This window comes from Haliotis rubra, unplaced genomic scaffold (assembly GCF_003918875.1).
Source record: "Haliotis rubra isolate DU_JTF1 unplaced genomic scaffold, ASM391887v1 Scf372, whole genome shotgun sequence".
NCBI classification, from domain to species: Eukaryota; Metazoa; Mollusca; class Gastropoda; order Lepetellida; family Haliotidae; genus Haliotis; species Haliotis rubra.
The window spans coordinates 928,871-942,225 of NW_025767049.1; positions in this window are offsets into that span (position 1 = coordinate 928,871).

The following is a 13,355-nucleotide window of genomic DNA, read 5'->3' on the forward strand; positions in this document are numbered from 1 at the left end:
GGCATCGGAGGAGGGATTTGGGAAGAAGAAAGAAAGCAATGTTACTGCTGGACAGTCAGATACACATAGCAGTGGATGTCATCATATGCCTCAGGAGACTCAGATGTCATCATATGCCACAGGAGACTCAGATGTCATCATATGCCACATCAGACACAGATGTCATCATATGCCACAGGAGACTCAGATGTAATCATATGCCACAGGAGACTCAGATGTCATCATATGCCACAGGAGACTCAGATGTCATCATATGCCACATCAGACACAGATGTCATCATATGCCACATCAGACACAGATGTCATCATATACCACAGGAGACACAGATGTCATCATATGCCACAGGAGACACAGATGTCATCATAAGCCACATCAGACACAGATGTCATCATAAGCCACATCAGACACAGATGTCATCATATGCCACATCAGACACAGATGTCATCATATGCCACATCAGACACAGATGTCATCATATACCACAGGAGACCCAGATGTCATCATATGCCACAGGAGACACAGATGTCATCATATGCCACAGGAGACACAGATGTCATCATAAGCCACATCAGACACAGATGTCATCATATACCACATGCCACAAGGTACTCAGATGTCGCCCACATACCACAGAACACTAAAGTTGCAGTCGCAAAAATAATTTGAATGCTTTTTTATTAATTTATTTATTTCAAATTGATAAATTGTCTTCATCTCACACACAATAGCACAGTGTCGCGTAAACTGTTAGGAGTCCTGCACTGAAGTGATATTACTTAAATATCAGGGCCGTAGCTACCATTACGAAAAAAAGCCCGGCCTTACACATGCTTGTTACTAAAACACGAAACATGATCCTACGGTGTTGTTTCTAGAACGAAAAGGGGCGATGGGGTAGCTCAGTGGTTAAAGCGTTCGCTCGTCACGCCGAAGTCCCACGTTCGATTCCCCACATGGGTACAACGTGTGAAGCCCATTTCTGGTGTCCCCAGACGTGATATTGCTGGAATATTGCTAAAAGCGGCGTAAAACTAAACTCACTCACTCTGAAACGAATACAGTTCCCGTCCCTCTTATACGCAGGCCAGCCCAGGGTTAACTCTCAGAGCTGCTCTACCCATAATACTGGGGTGAGGCTCATTGTTGTACTCTGGGCAGTATTGTACTGACCCTTATACAGCGTCTGGGGTAATGGGATGGTCAGGTTGACCTGGGAGTAGCCTGGTGGGTACAGCGCTCGCTCACCGCGCCGAAGACCCAGGTTCAGTTCCTCACTTTCCGTCAAAATGTCTGAAGCCCGTTTCCGGTGTTAACATAAAAACCTGTGGTTACTTTATCCAATGTCCTGATTGTTCCATCAAAGATGAAAAGGAATCATTATCAATTAATCCAGAGGTTACATAAAAAGTATCATGCACGTATGTGGAAGTATCACAGGACCAAAAACCGGATAGTAAACCATTGAAATAAACGTAAATGCAGTAGGAAATACATGCCATGACCGGATTTACGTATGTTTTCAGATATCTTTTAACTTCGGGCATATATTTCATATGAATCTATACCTTTGAAACATATGCTCATCGTACATTTTCGTATGCACAAGTACCTCGTTCATGTATGCCATGACCGGATTGTCAGGTATTTCAAACATGAATTGCAAAACAGATACCCCAGTAAATACATGATCATACAGTATTTCCGATGCATTCCTTTGAATTTCAATGGGTGCTGAAATTTACGATTTCGTTCTAAGTTTACCCAGGTTGGAAACATGTAAATTTACTTAGGTGGGGAATTACTTGTAAATTTTCACATGTGCAAATGTTTACACACCTTAGATATTTATGTATCATACCGGATTTCAAGGGTACGTATATGAACGGTTCATACACCTTCATGTTACCTGTGCTCAAGCAAGATGATCTTTTGTTTCCATCATGTGAATTACTTGGTTCATGTAATTTCATTTTCACACATTTTAGTACGTTTGAAATCAACATTAACGTGACCTCATTATTTTTATCATCAAAAGAGCCTGACTAAGAAAACGGTATTACGCAAGCTAACATGGCTTATTAAGCTGCGCTCGCACTTGTTGCCAGTATCAGTTACGCTTTGTCTGCGGTGTTGGCAAATCTTGTGAGTGGTGAACAAAAGGGCGATGAGCTGCCCCTTTGTCCTTGCAAGTGTCCCTAGCTGTCCCAACAGAATAGCACTTTATCTCTCTTGTAGTCTGTCTCACAGTTCCTGAATCACATTATTTTCCCTGCTACCAAGCCCTCTCTGCAGTGCTAAAGCCCTAAATAAAGCAAGTCTAGATTTCCACAGGTTCTGAATCTCTAGTCTCCCAGTAGATCCTTTTCAATTTAAATGGGCTTGTTTGTTACTATCAAAATTATATATATTCAGAGACTAAGCGTTAGTCTATCTCTCGTTGAGCACGGCCAAATACGCTACACGAACCAACTCGTAATTTCTTAAGTCATCTGTACTGTAAAATAAGTTTTGGCAGTACATAATTGGAATATTCTTGCACTGCATGTGACCTTTCTTAATAGTCTCACAGTGCCTGAACCATGTTATTTCTCCTTCCGCTCAGCCTTTGCTGTAATAACGCCACACAAAAAAATAGTTTTTATCGTGTAGCGATTATGACCGGATGGCACAGGCGGGTGTGTATACCATTGGCATGTTGGGCCTCTGTGCCTTTTGTAAAATTCGTCTTGATTGTCCTGTTTAAATTGACGATCCATAAACCCAGATTCCAAAAGCAAATGTCACACAAGTAAACGTGATGTTGCATTGCTGTAATTTTCCATGTCGGAGAAGTCCTTCTAACAAGATATATATTCCGTTGTTTGGAGCAGGCCTATGACTATTACGCCCCAGTGTTGCTAAACATCTTGCAGACCTTTAACGTGACATAGACGCAGACCTCGCATGTTCAAGTTCAGATCTGACAGGTGCCGAAAATATTGATTCCGACAAGAATGCAATATCTCAGTGGGTTATTGTTTTCCTAAGTAAGTGGAGTGCTTTCTACAGCATTGGAGATAATGGTATCGTTGTCTTCCTGATATTCCCCCGAACGGAAGCTCTACTCATTTATGGTACAATGTGTAAGTTACAGATTTGTAGGGAATAGTCTTAAGACTTTTCTACTTTGACCAGGATTCTTCAAACTTGCAACAGTCGTTTGAGAAGATCAAGAGAGAAAGGGGTAGTGTGCAATGTATCTGGCGGACGTATATGGAGAAAGTTCGAAGAATGTTGCTGTATAAATACAATAATAGAAATACCGGTTATGTTTGAAACGTACCCTCAATCTGATAGCCAGTGAGATTATTGTGAAAGATCGCAATATGTAATCATCATAAACGGGCCCAGATAAAAGTACGTGTGTCATTCATTCCCACATTATATCCCCTTTACAGACACGAGACATGGTTGTTACAGGTAGGGCAAACACTTTCTATAGATATCCAGTGATTAGGGATAGCGCTGCAGCAATTGCAACTTATTGAAATTTACGACATACACTATCATCTGCAGTAGTACTGCCATACCCAGCATCGTATTTATTTCTCTCTTACATAAGGTGAAATGTCACAGGGTTGTCATGGTAACGATAATTTGGCATACTATTTATTGTCTTAATCTTTATCTGCGATTAGAATTTAAATCAGTTTTGGCGTGAGCTTGTTTAGAGAAAAGAAGCTGTCAAACGAATATTAATGTGATCGAACCTATAGGCCTTTGTCAAAGCGCGTTTCAAGCCACTTACATAAAAAACCTTCATGATAAATATCTGCTAATCCATGGCACGATTCCAACCATATCATGAGCATGTGTTTGTGAATCATAATCAAATAGTGATGTTACAAGGCGTCCATGCCGCGTCAACAACACATGGAAACGCACGAGAATTGCAATACGGGCCCCTAAACCACTGATGCTCCGTGACCTGGAGACACAATTCATGTGATTGAGCGTATGTATGCAAAAGACAAAATGGATACTCGTGCTGTTATGCTTTTGAATTATTAAGTATTCGTTCTTGTCACGGGATACATGTATACTGTCCAGTTTCAACCAAATGTACATTCGAAGGATATCGAAATCTAGGTTAAGCTATTGGAATCATATTTACAATTAAAAGACCCAAACAATGGTCTTGTCCAAATATTTTGTTTTCCATATCTTGTCCCAATCTGTATCCAGAGACCATACAATAGTCTATTATATAGTCTCTGTTTTATCATAGTCAGAGAACGATATTATTTCCCCTTCCGCCCAGCCCTTACTGTAATGCTTACGCCCTAAATGAAGCATATCTAGATATTCCCAGGTTCAGCGTCTGTTAAAACTCACTGCAGGGTTCGGGTTACAGAGTAAACAATACCGAACACCGGCGGCTGGCGGGGACCAACATCTTCAGTAACATTTACATCTGCCAACGTTTAATTTGCAAGTGGTGAGGCAACACGCTAATGAGGCTAAAGGTCCTGTACCATGTTTGTGAAATATCTGTGATGCCTTATATGAAGTTTATAATCTAAGCAAGTCTAGCTATGTATGGCTTTAAGTCACTGCTTGAAGAAAAGCTCCTTTAGAATTTGATTTGGTAATTATTAGTATACAGAACCATTTCATGGTGATAATGTCAAAAACCCAAATCACTTTATAAGGCATTGGGCTAAAAATGGATTTTGAACAATTAAGGACCCTTGTAATGAAGATAGTTTTATGTCTTTTGAAGATCTGAAACTCAAATTTGATATTGGTTTTTGAGATGTTGATAGTGAAACTTTATGTCATGTATATTGGGAATGTGTTGTAACTCAAACCTTATGGAAAGAACTTGAAAACTGGATAATCCAAAACAAACAGAAATATGAAATAAGAAAGACTTTGGTTTGGTTTGGTTTTTGGTAATAAGCCATTGCTAAATCATATCATCTTTTCTGCTAAAAGACATATATATATTTGCACTTTAAAGAAAATAATTCCAAAAGTTAAGAAATTCATATCCAGAAGGAACAATAATTTTGATAATTTTAAGAGAAGTCGTTTCCTTTATCCTCAGTTTTCAATCTCTTAATCTGTAATCAAACTTGAATAACTTTATTGCATTATAATTTCTTCATGCTACCAGTTGATGAACTTTGATCATGCATATGTACACTTTTTGCTTTACTTGATATGCTTGTATTCAATTATGGGAACAAATGAAAAAACAAAATCACTAAGAGTTTAAGATAGCTGGTCACGTGATCATTATCGTATTCTAGTTTTCAGACCATCACACCGATTACAAATGAGATATTCTCCAAGATCATTAAGGTTAACAGCTGTGTTTGTTCAAACATGCCATAGAAAGTCAAGTGAGTGTATGAGTGGTTTTTTTCCAACACGTGGGCGGACATACATACATACCATTGCAACCGCTACACAATATATTATATGCACAAATATTCTACATACACAATGAATTTTAGTAGAGTGGGTCGTTTATGTTTCCGTAGTTCCACCAGAAGACATTTTGGATAATAAATATCACACTTTTGATATAATCATACACAATTAAGTGTTTCGCCATATATTCTTACAAACTTAGCTGCAAATACTTGCAATACTGCTGACTCACCTTTAAGCAATACTTACGTATTCACTCACTAAGTCTTTTGTCACTCCAGATGTTTTGTATGCATGCGTTGGTTATGTACAGCAAAGTATACCATATATACAGCTTAGTATTTCTAAGTAACCCACCTTCTTCACACTTTGGTGTGAAAAGTGTCAGTTGAGTTTACACAGGACCCTTTGTGTGCCCTGTGGATACTTTTTACACTCATATGGTCCTGCTTGCAAGTGCAATATAGCCATTATGTCACTGCATTCACCATACATTACCGATTTCCGTATTGCATAAATACCTACACTGAGCACTTATCATCTTAATTTGACAACGACTGGTAAACATCTTTTGTCTTCAATGAATAACCTGTAAACACCATTCGACAGCTTAACTACTGCACCTGTGACAAACAAATGTACTATGTGAACACCGAAAGGAGAGAGCAAGGTTCACATTCGTCATGTGGAGGCACCTTTAGTACAATTGTGCATGTAGCTATGAAAAGAAGTACCGCAACCTTGAATATGACTTAGCTCTTTGTCCAGAAAATGTATACCAGTTCAGGTATAAAAAGAGGGGTATGGTCTTACAACAGCACGTAGCTCTCTTGATTCCAGCAGCGAGATTCTGACTTGGTTTCTGTTAAACCCGGCAAAGCCATAACATACCATTACATTGATTAAATTACTACAGTTCACAGAGGTGTCATAGCTCAGCACAGTTATCATTGAGGTACACAGACCAAAATAATGTTCAACACGACCCCTATGAAACTACGTCAGTGTTAAGTATTTTTTTTCTCAAACTAATACATCGAAGTGTTCAAACTAATACATCGAAGTGTTCAAACTAATACATCGAAGTGTTCAAACTAATACATCGAAGTGTCCAAACTAATACATCGAAGTGTCCAAACTAATACATCGAAGTGTTCAAACTAATACATCGAATTGTTCAAACTAATACATCGAAGTGTAAAGAAAGGAAAGAGAAAAAGAAAGAAAGAAAATGTTTTAATTTTTTTTTCGTGTAAGCCCGGTAGGTTGCAAAACTTTATATTTAGTTAGTGTTGAGAGCTTGCCCAACTTTTCAAAATCATGTGTGAGCCCGGGCTTTATTTCATGATGGTAGCTACGCCCCTGTTTACCTTCGTACTTTATTTTGCGCAAGGTACTGACAGATATACCAGTAGCATCGCTGGCTTTTTTGAGTGCACTGTGTGTGCTGTCGGAAATAGTACACATGTACTGAATGATATTGTAGGCATCCTCACGTGTTTGCGAATGAATGACTTGACCCCGTTTACCCAATTTAGAGTGCGACATGATAAGTTTCAAATACCTGCAGAGTTTGATACTCTTTTAACAGTCCACTTTACAAGATACTAGTATACACATGCTCGAGCAGAAACACAACGTTTCCGAATCATTGCGTAGAAAGTGATTACTGCAAGGATCACAAAAATCACGTGCGCGAAGTTTTCACACTTGTTCCCCCTTCGAGTAGGTAGTGGATCAGTTCACGGCACGCTCCCAGCTGTCCTTTCACAAACGCGTCTTTCGCGCACCTCATTCTAATGTTGGTTGGACAGTAGGAATATTTGTTTGTATCTGTTACATGAACAAAGGAGTTGGTGTAGAAGTGATAGAGTGTAAACATTTCAAACTCTGTGAACTGTACAATACTTGTCTTCAAGCAATTGAAATATGTTTTAGTTGTTTGACAAATAACACCATTTATTCACAACTATGAATGATGTCTTAGCTTTGTTAAGAAAGAGAACAAAGATAAGATACAATTTAGACAGCAGACTTAAGAGTTTTTTAAGTGATTCTGAATTCTGATATAAATTACATTGAATTGTTTGTGAAAGAATTGGTGTAGAAACACAACTTCCCAAAGGAAACTTCAGTTTCAAATTATTTTAAGGCGTGCTGAACATGTTTAACTGTACCTACTTCAACATGAAATTGTGTTGAATTCTCCATCATAAGGGATAAATACTACAATGTGAAAACAGTTAAGGATCTTTTAAACACTGTTAATTTTCATTTAATTATTGGCTTTTTAAAAGAAATTGACTTAATGAATGAATTTTGAATAATATGTTCTGTACATATCTGTATTTTAATTATTGGTAGGTTTGATTAGTAACTTAGATTGTTAGTGGCTGTACCCTCAAAGGGGGTTGAAGTATTGTAAAATTATTGTCCTCCTGAGAGGGTACGTAATTCCCAAAAGATTTCAAGTACATTTAAGTATACCAGGTGTTTTAATCGTAGTATTTTTGTCATTTTAATGTATGGCTAATTCTCGGTATAAACGCCAATGGCTGAAAGGATGGTGTAAATCCAGCCAGGGTCCATGCAGGTAGCAAAGGTACTGTAAGTCCCCATGGTCCCTAGTATGGTGATCTACCTTCAGTTGTTGGCGTTCTATAGCCCAATTTTACATTGTATTGTCAAGAAATAATTTTCTACTTTTAAAGATATATGCTAGCTAGTTTTAACTCAATCTGTGATAATCTAGTGGTTTTACTGTCCTTCGTTGACAGGGTTTTATATATTATATGTAGGTATTACAAATTTAGAACTAGTTTTAGTCACGATATGGCTGAAATATTGCCGATGTGACTTTAAATCTTAACTCACTCACTCACTCACTCAACATGAAATGCTGAAATTTTATGAGATCAACAGCTCTTTAAGTGTGTGTGTGAATGTAACACAGGTTTTAATGAATTTATAACTATTTTTAGTCACGATATGGCTGAAATACTGCCACTGTGACTATAAACTTTAACTCACTCACTGACTCATGATATATCGTCTCGCCTCATTAAACTGGTATCAGGATGTATCGTCTCTCCACTTAGACTACGAAGCACAGCTCTAATACCAAGTATGTGCATATTTACACATTTACAACAGTACTTCACGTCATTAAGACATTGTAATCATCTTTTTCGAAAGTATAGATAATGAAATTTGTGCAGCTGTGTGAACACACCTGTCTGTGTTTTATTGCAATAAGCAGTCTCTCCTTGTATGTCATATATAAGAAGTGTACCCATGGTCAATTATTTAAACGTTAATGTAATTTCCATTACAAAAAGTATAAACGGTATTACCTACTGATCAGAAAGGCTTATCAGTACCCCACCGCCACCACCCCGCCCTAGGCCTACCCCATCCCACACCCTCTCCCTCTCACACACATGCACACACACACACTCCCTAACATGCATATCGCTCTGGCCCATAGACCCAATATTGTAACCTTTTAAACAGACATCATGTGTATGTCTAGAAAGGCAGGCACGTTAATAGTGGTGCTCAGTCATGGGTATCACTTCGCCATGTGTTTCTAATGATCTCCGTGCATTATGGCGTGGTCCGACGCGCTAACGAACCCAATGTGACAGTTACATTACAGAACCATTGAAATACATGTTAAAGTAGTGTTAATCTTGTAACACTATATTTACCCATTACCAACCATTTAGGCGTGTCCTAAATATATGACAAACCTAACCCTGGTCATACGAGATTTCAAAGGTATTGAAATGCATGTCCTACAATCACAGCATTTACATACATTACACATGCTAGAAAACACATGAAAACAATGGCCAGATTTACACACCTGTGAAATACAAGTAAATACAGAGTTGAGTGTTCATTTATTTTAACACCCCTTTAAACGTGTGTAAATCTGACAGCCAGATGATACGTAGATTTCAAACGTTGTTCATATGGCCGCCAGATGAAACGTATATTCCCTAATGTTAGTACATTTGGGTAATACAGTCATGTGTGGAGATATATATTACCTATGCAGATGTAAGTAGCTTCTACGTAGATGATAGTGTTCTTTTACACTGCAGACACCATGTGATGTGGCATCATCACGCTTCTATATCACTCGCATCAAAGGTCAACAACAACATTGTTAAACACAGCAGCAATAATTTCCAAAACGTATTTCTTTACCATTATTGAGATTTAGAACATGTAACCATAGTTTACCTACTGAGACGGGCCGCTGTTATAATATTCCAAGGGACGAGAGAACTTGTCAACTGTGCACTTCTAAAAGCATCGCAGATGATTATCATTATATTTTCCATTGCAAATCATTAGATACTTTGAGGAAACAATATTTAACCACCCATCTAACCTCTTTTCCCCATGAAACAAAGTTCATTATCTGTAAAAACATCCCGAGACATAGTAAATTTATCAAAATATATTTTACATCTATCATCTCTTGTCAGAAAAAGGGGCGGAGGGGTAGCCTAGTGGTTAAAGCGTTGGTTCGTCACGCCGAAGACCCGGGTTCGAATCCCCACATGGGTACATTGTTTGAAGCCCATTTCTGGTGTCCCCCGCCATGATGTTGCTGGAATATTGCTAAAAGCGGTGTAAAACCAACTCAGTCAGTCAGTCAGTCAGTCAGTCAGTCTGTTGATATGTTGTTTTCTGCCATCTTGAATTTGAATTTGTACATATGTTTACAATATATGCTCTTGTACCACCAAGGTGGTTTATGAGAATAAAGAATTGTATTGAATATGACAGACTGTGTCATGCCATGCAAAGAAACCTTCCACGCAAACAGAATTGTTAACATTCAATTTACACAGCACAGGCTATTGTGATGAAATCCCTCCGCTGCGCTTTGTGTACATTATGTCTCATCATAACACCATTCTATAAGATATATTAGAATTGACACTGCTGAACCGCATACAGCACATTTGCGAATAACCACACTGTAGACACCTATCTAAGTTTGATTTGAACCAGAGGGCGTCCCTAAGGCAAGTTGACCTGACCATCTTGAACGACAGACAACACAATAGCTCAACATTTTCTACTGTTTTGCAGCCATGAGAGACATCGCTCCATGTTTTCAGTCACAACCGCGACAGTAATGTTGGACATGCGATACTGCATTCTCATCACCGCCTTCAGTTTGGACATATGTCCATAGTTGTTCTGATTGTTCTTTTGCACAGTAAATAAGTTTTGTTATGAGATTTCTTTTTTGATGTGGCCCGTGAAGGTCCGGGTTAGAATGAACCTTAAGTATCCCATGCTTGTAAGATGCGACTAACGGGATCGGGTGGTCAGGCTCGCTGACTTGGTTGACACATGTCATCGATTCCCATTTGCGTAGATCGATGCTCATGCTGTTGGTCACTGGATTGTCTGATCGAGACTCGATTATTTACAGACCGCCGCCATATCGCTGGAATATTGTTGAGTGCGGCGTAAAACTTAACTCACTCACTCACTTTTATGATGTTCGTAATAAACCATTGCAAGAGTTTCGCCAGTATCTCAACCCTTGAAAGTTCTGAAGAGCTATGTCAAACTATACTAAAAAGATACATTTATACACTTTGGCAGTAGCATCTTACGCCCCTGGGAGCACTTGGGATCCAGAGGGGGCTGGACATGCACCCCCCAACGACACCCACCTCTTCTATCTACAGACACCCGAGTGCAGCTTAACACCTGCCTCGGCCTTGACCATGGATATTTGTGCAACCCTTCCTCTTGTCAAGATCTGTGAGTGTGCGTTGTATGCTTGACATGGCAAGCTGCAAAACTAGTCCAAGGTATTCACTATGCACACACAAAAAATAATGTTTTGAAACAATGAATAACCGTGTTGTTCTCACCGTGAACTGGACTATACGTTGGGTAAACTGACGCCTTCTCCAACAGGATATGCGAAAAAGTATCCACAATGGGCAAACACCGTTTAAACACACGCAAATGACAAATAACAAATGAATAACCGCCTACACATAGATCAAAACACACTTGCCTACACACAACCTTGACTAATACACATTTGCCCACACAGCCTTGATTAATACCCACCTGCCTACACACAGCCTTGATTAATACACACTTGCCTACATACAGTCTTGATTAAAATACACTTGCCTACACACAGCCTTGTTTAATAGACACTTGCCTACACACAGTCTTGATTAAAGCACACTTGCCTACACACAGCCTTGATTAATACACACTTGCCTACACACAACCTTGACTAATACACACTTGTCTACACACAGCCTTGAATAACACACAGTTGCCTACATACAACCTTGATTAATACACACTTGCCTACACACAACCTTGATTAATACACACTTGCCTACACACAACCTTGACTAATACACACTTGTCTACACACAACTTTGATTAACACACAGTTGCCTACATACAGCCTTGATTAATACACACTTGCCTACACACAACCTTGACTAATACACACCTGCCTACACACGGTCTTGATTAATACACACTTGCCAACATAAAGTCTTGATTAAACCACACTTACCTACACACAGCCTTGACTAATACACACTTGCCTACATACAGTCTTGATTAAAACACACTTGCCTACACAGCCTTGATTAATACACACTTACCTACACACAGCCTTGATTAATACACACTTGCCTACACATAGACTTGATTAATATACACATAACTACAAACAGCCTTGATTAATACACACCTGCCTGCACACAGCCTTGACTAGTACACACTTGCCTACACACAGTCATGATTAATACACACAGCCTTGATTAATACACACCTGCCTGCACACAGCCTTGACTAATACACACTTGCCTACACACAGTCTTGATTAATGCACACTTGCCTATACCCAGTCTTGATTAATACACACTTGCCTACAAAAAACCTTGACTAATACACACTAGCCTACACACTAGCCTACACACAGCCTTGATTAATACACACTTGCCCACACACAATCTTGATTAATACACACTTGCCTACACACAGTCTCCATTAAAACACACTTGCCTACACACAGACTTGATTAATACACAGCTGTCTACACACAGCCTTGACTAACACACACTTGCCAACACATAGCCTTGATTAATACACACTTGCCTACACACAGTCTCCATTAAAACACACTTGCCTGCACACAGCCTGCAAGAATACACAGTTGCCTTCATACAGGCTTAACTAATACACAATTGCCTACACACAGCCTTGACGAATACACACTTGCCTACATATAGCCTTGATTAATACACACTTGCCTACACACAGCCTTGATTAATACACACTTGCCTGCACACAGACTTGATTAATACACACTTGCCTACACACAGCCTTGTTTAATACACACTTGCAAACAAAAAGCTTTGATTAACACACACTAGCCTACACACAACCTTGATTTATACCAACCTGCCTACACATAACCTTGATTAATACACAGTTGCTTACACACAGTCTTGATTAAAACACACTTGTCTACACACAGCCTTGATTAATACACACTTGCCTATACACAGCCTTGATTAATACCCACCTGCCTATATACAGTCTTTACTAATACACACTTGCCTACATACAGTCTTGATTAATACACGCTTGCCTCCACACAACCTTGACGAATACACACTTGCCTAAATACAGTCTTGATTAATACACACTTGCCTACACACAGCCTTGATTAATACACACTTACCTGCACACAGCCTGGACGAATACACACTTGACTACATACATTCTTGATTAATACACACTTGCCTACGCACAGCCTTGATTAATACACACTTGCCTACACACAGCCTTGCCTAATACACACTTGCCTACACACAGCCTTGTTTAATACACACTTACCTACTTACAGCCTTGATTA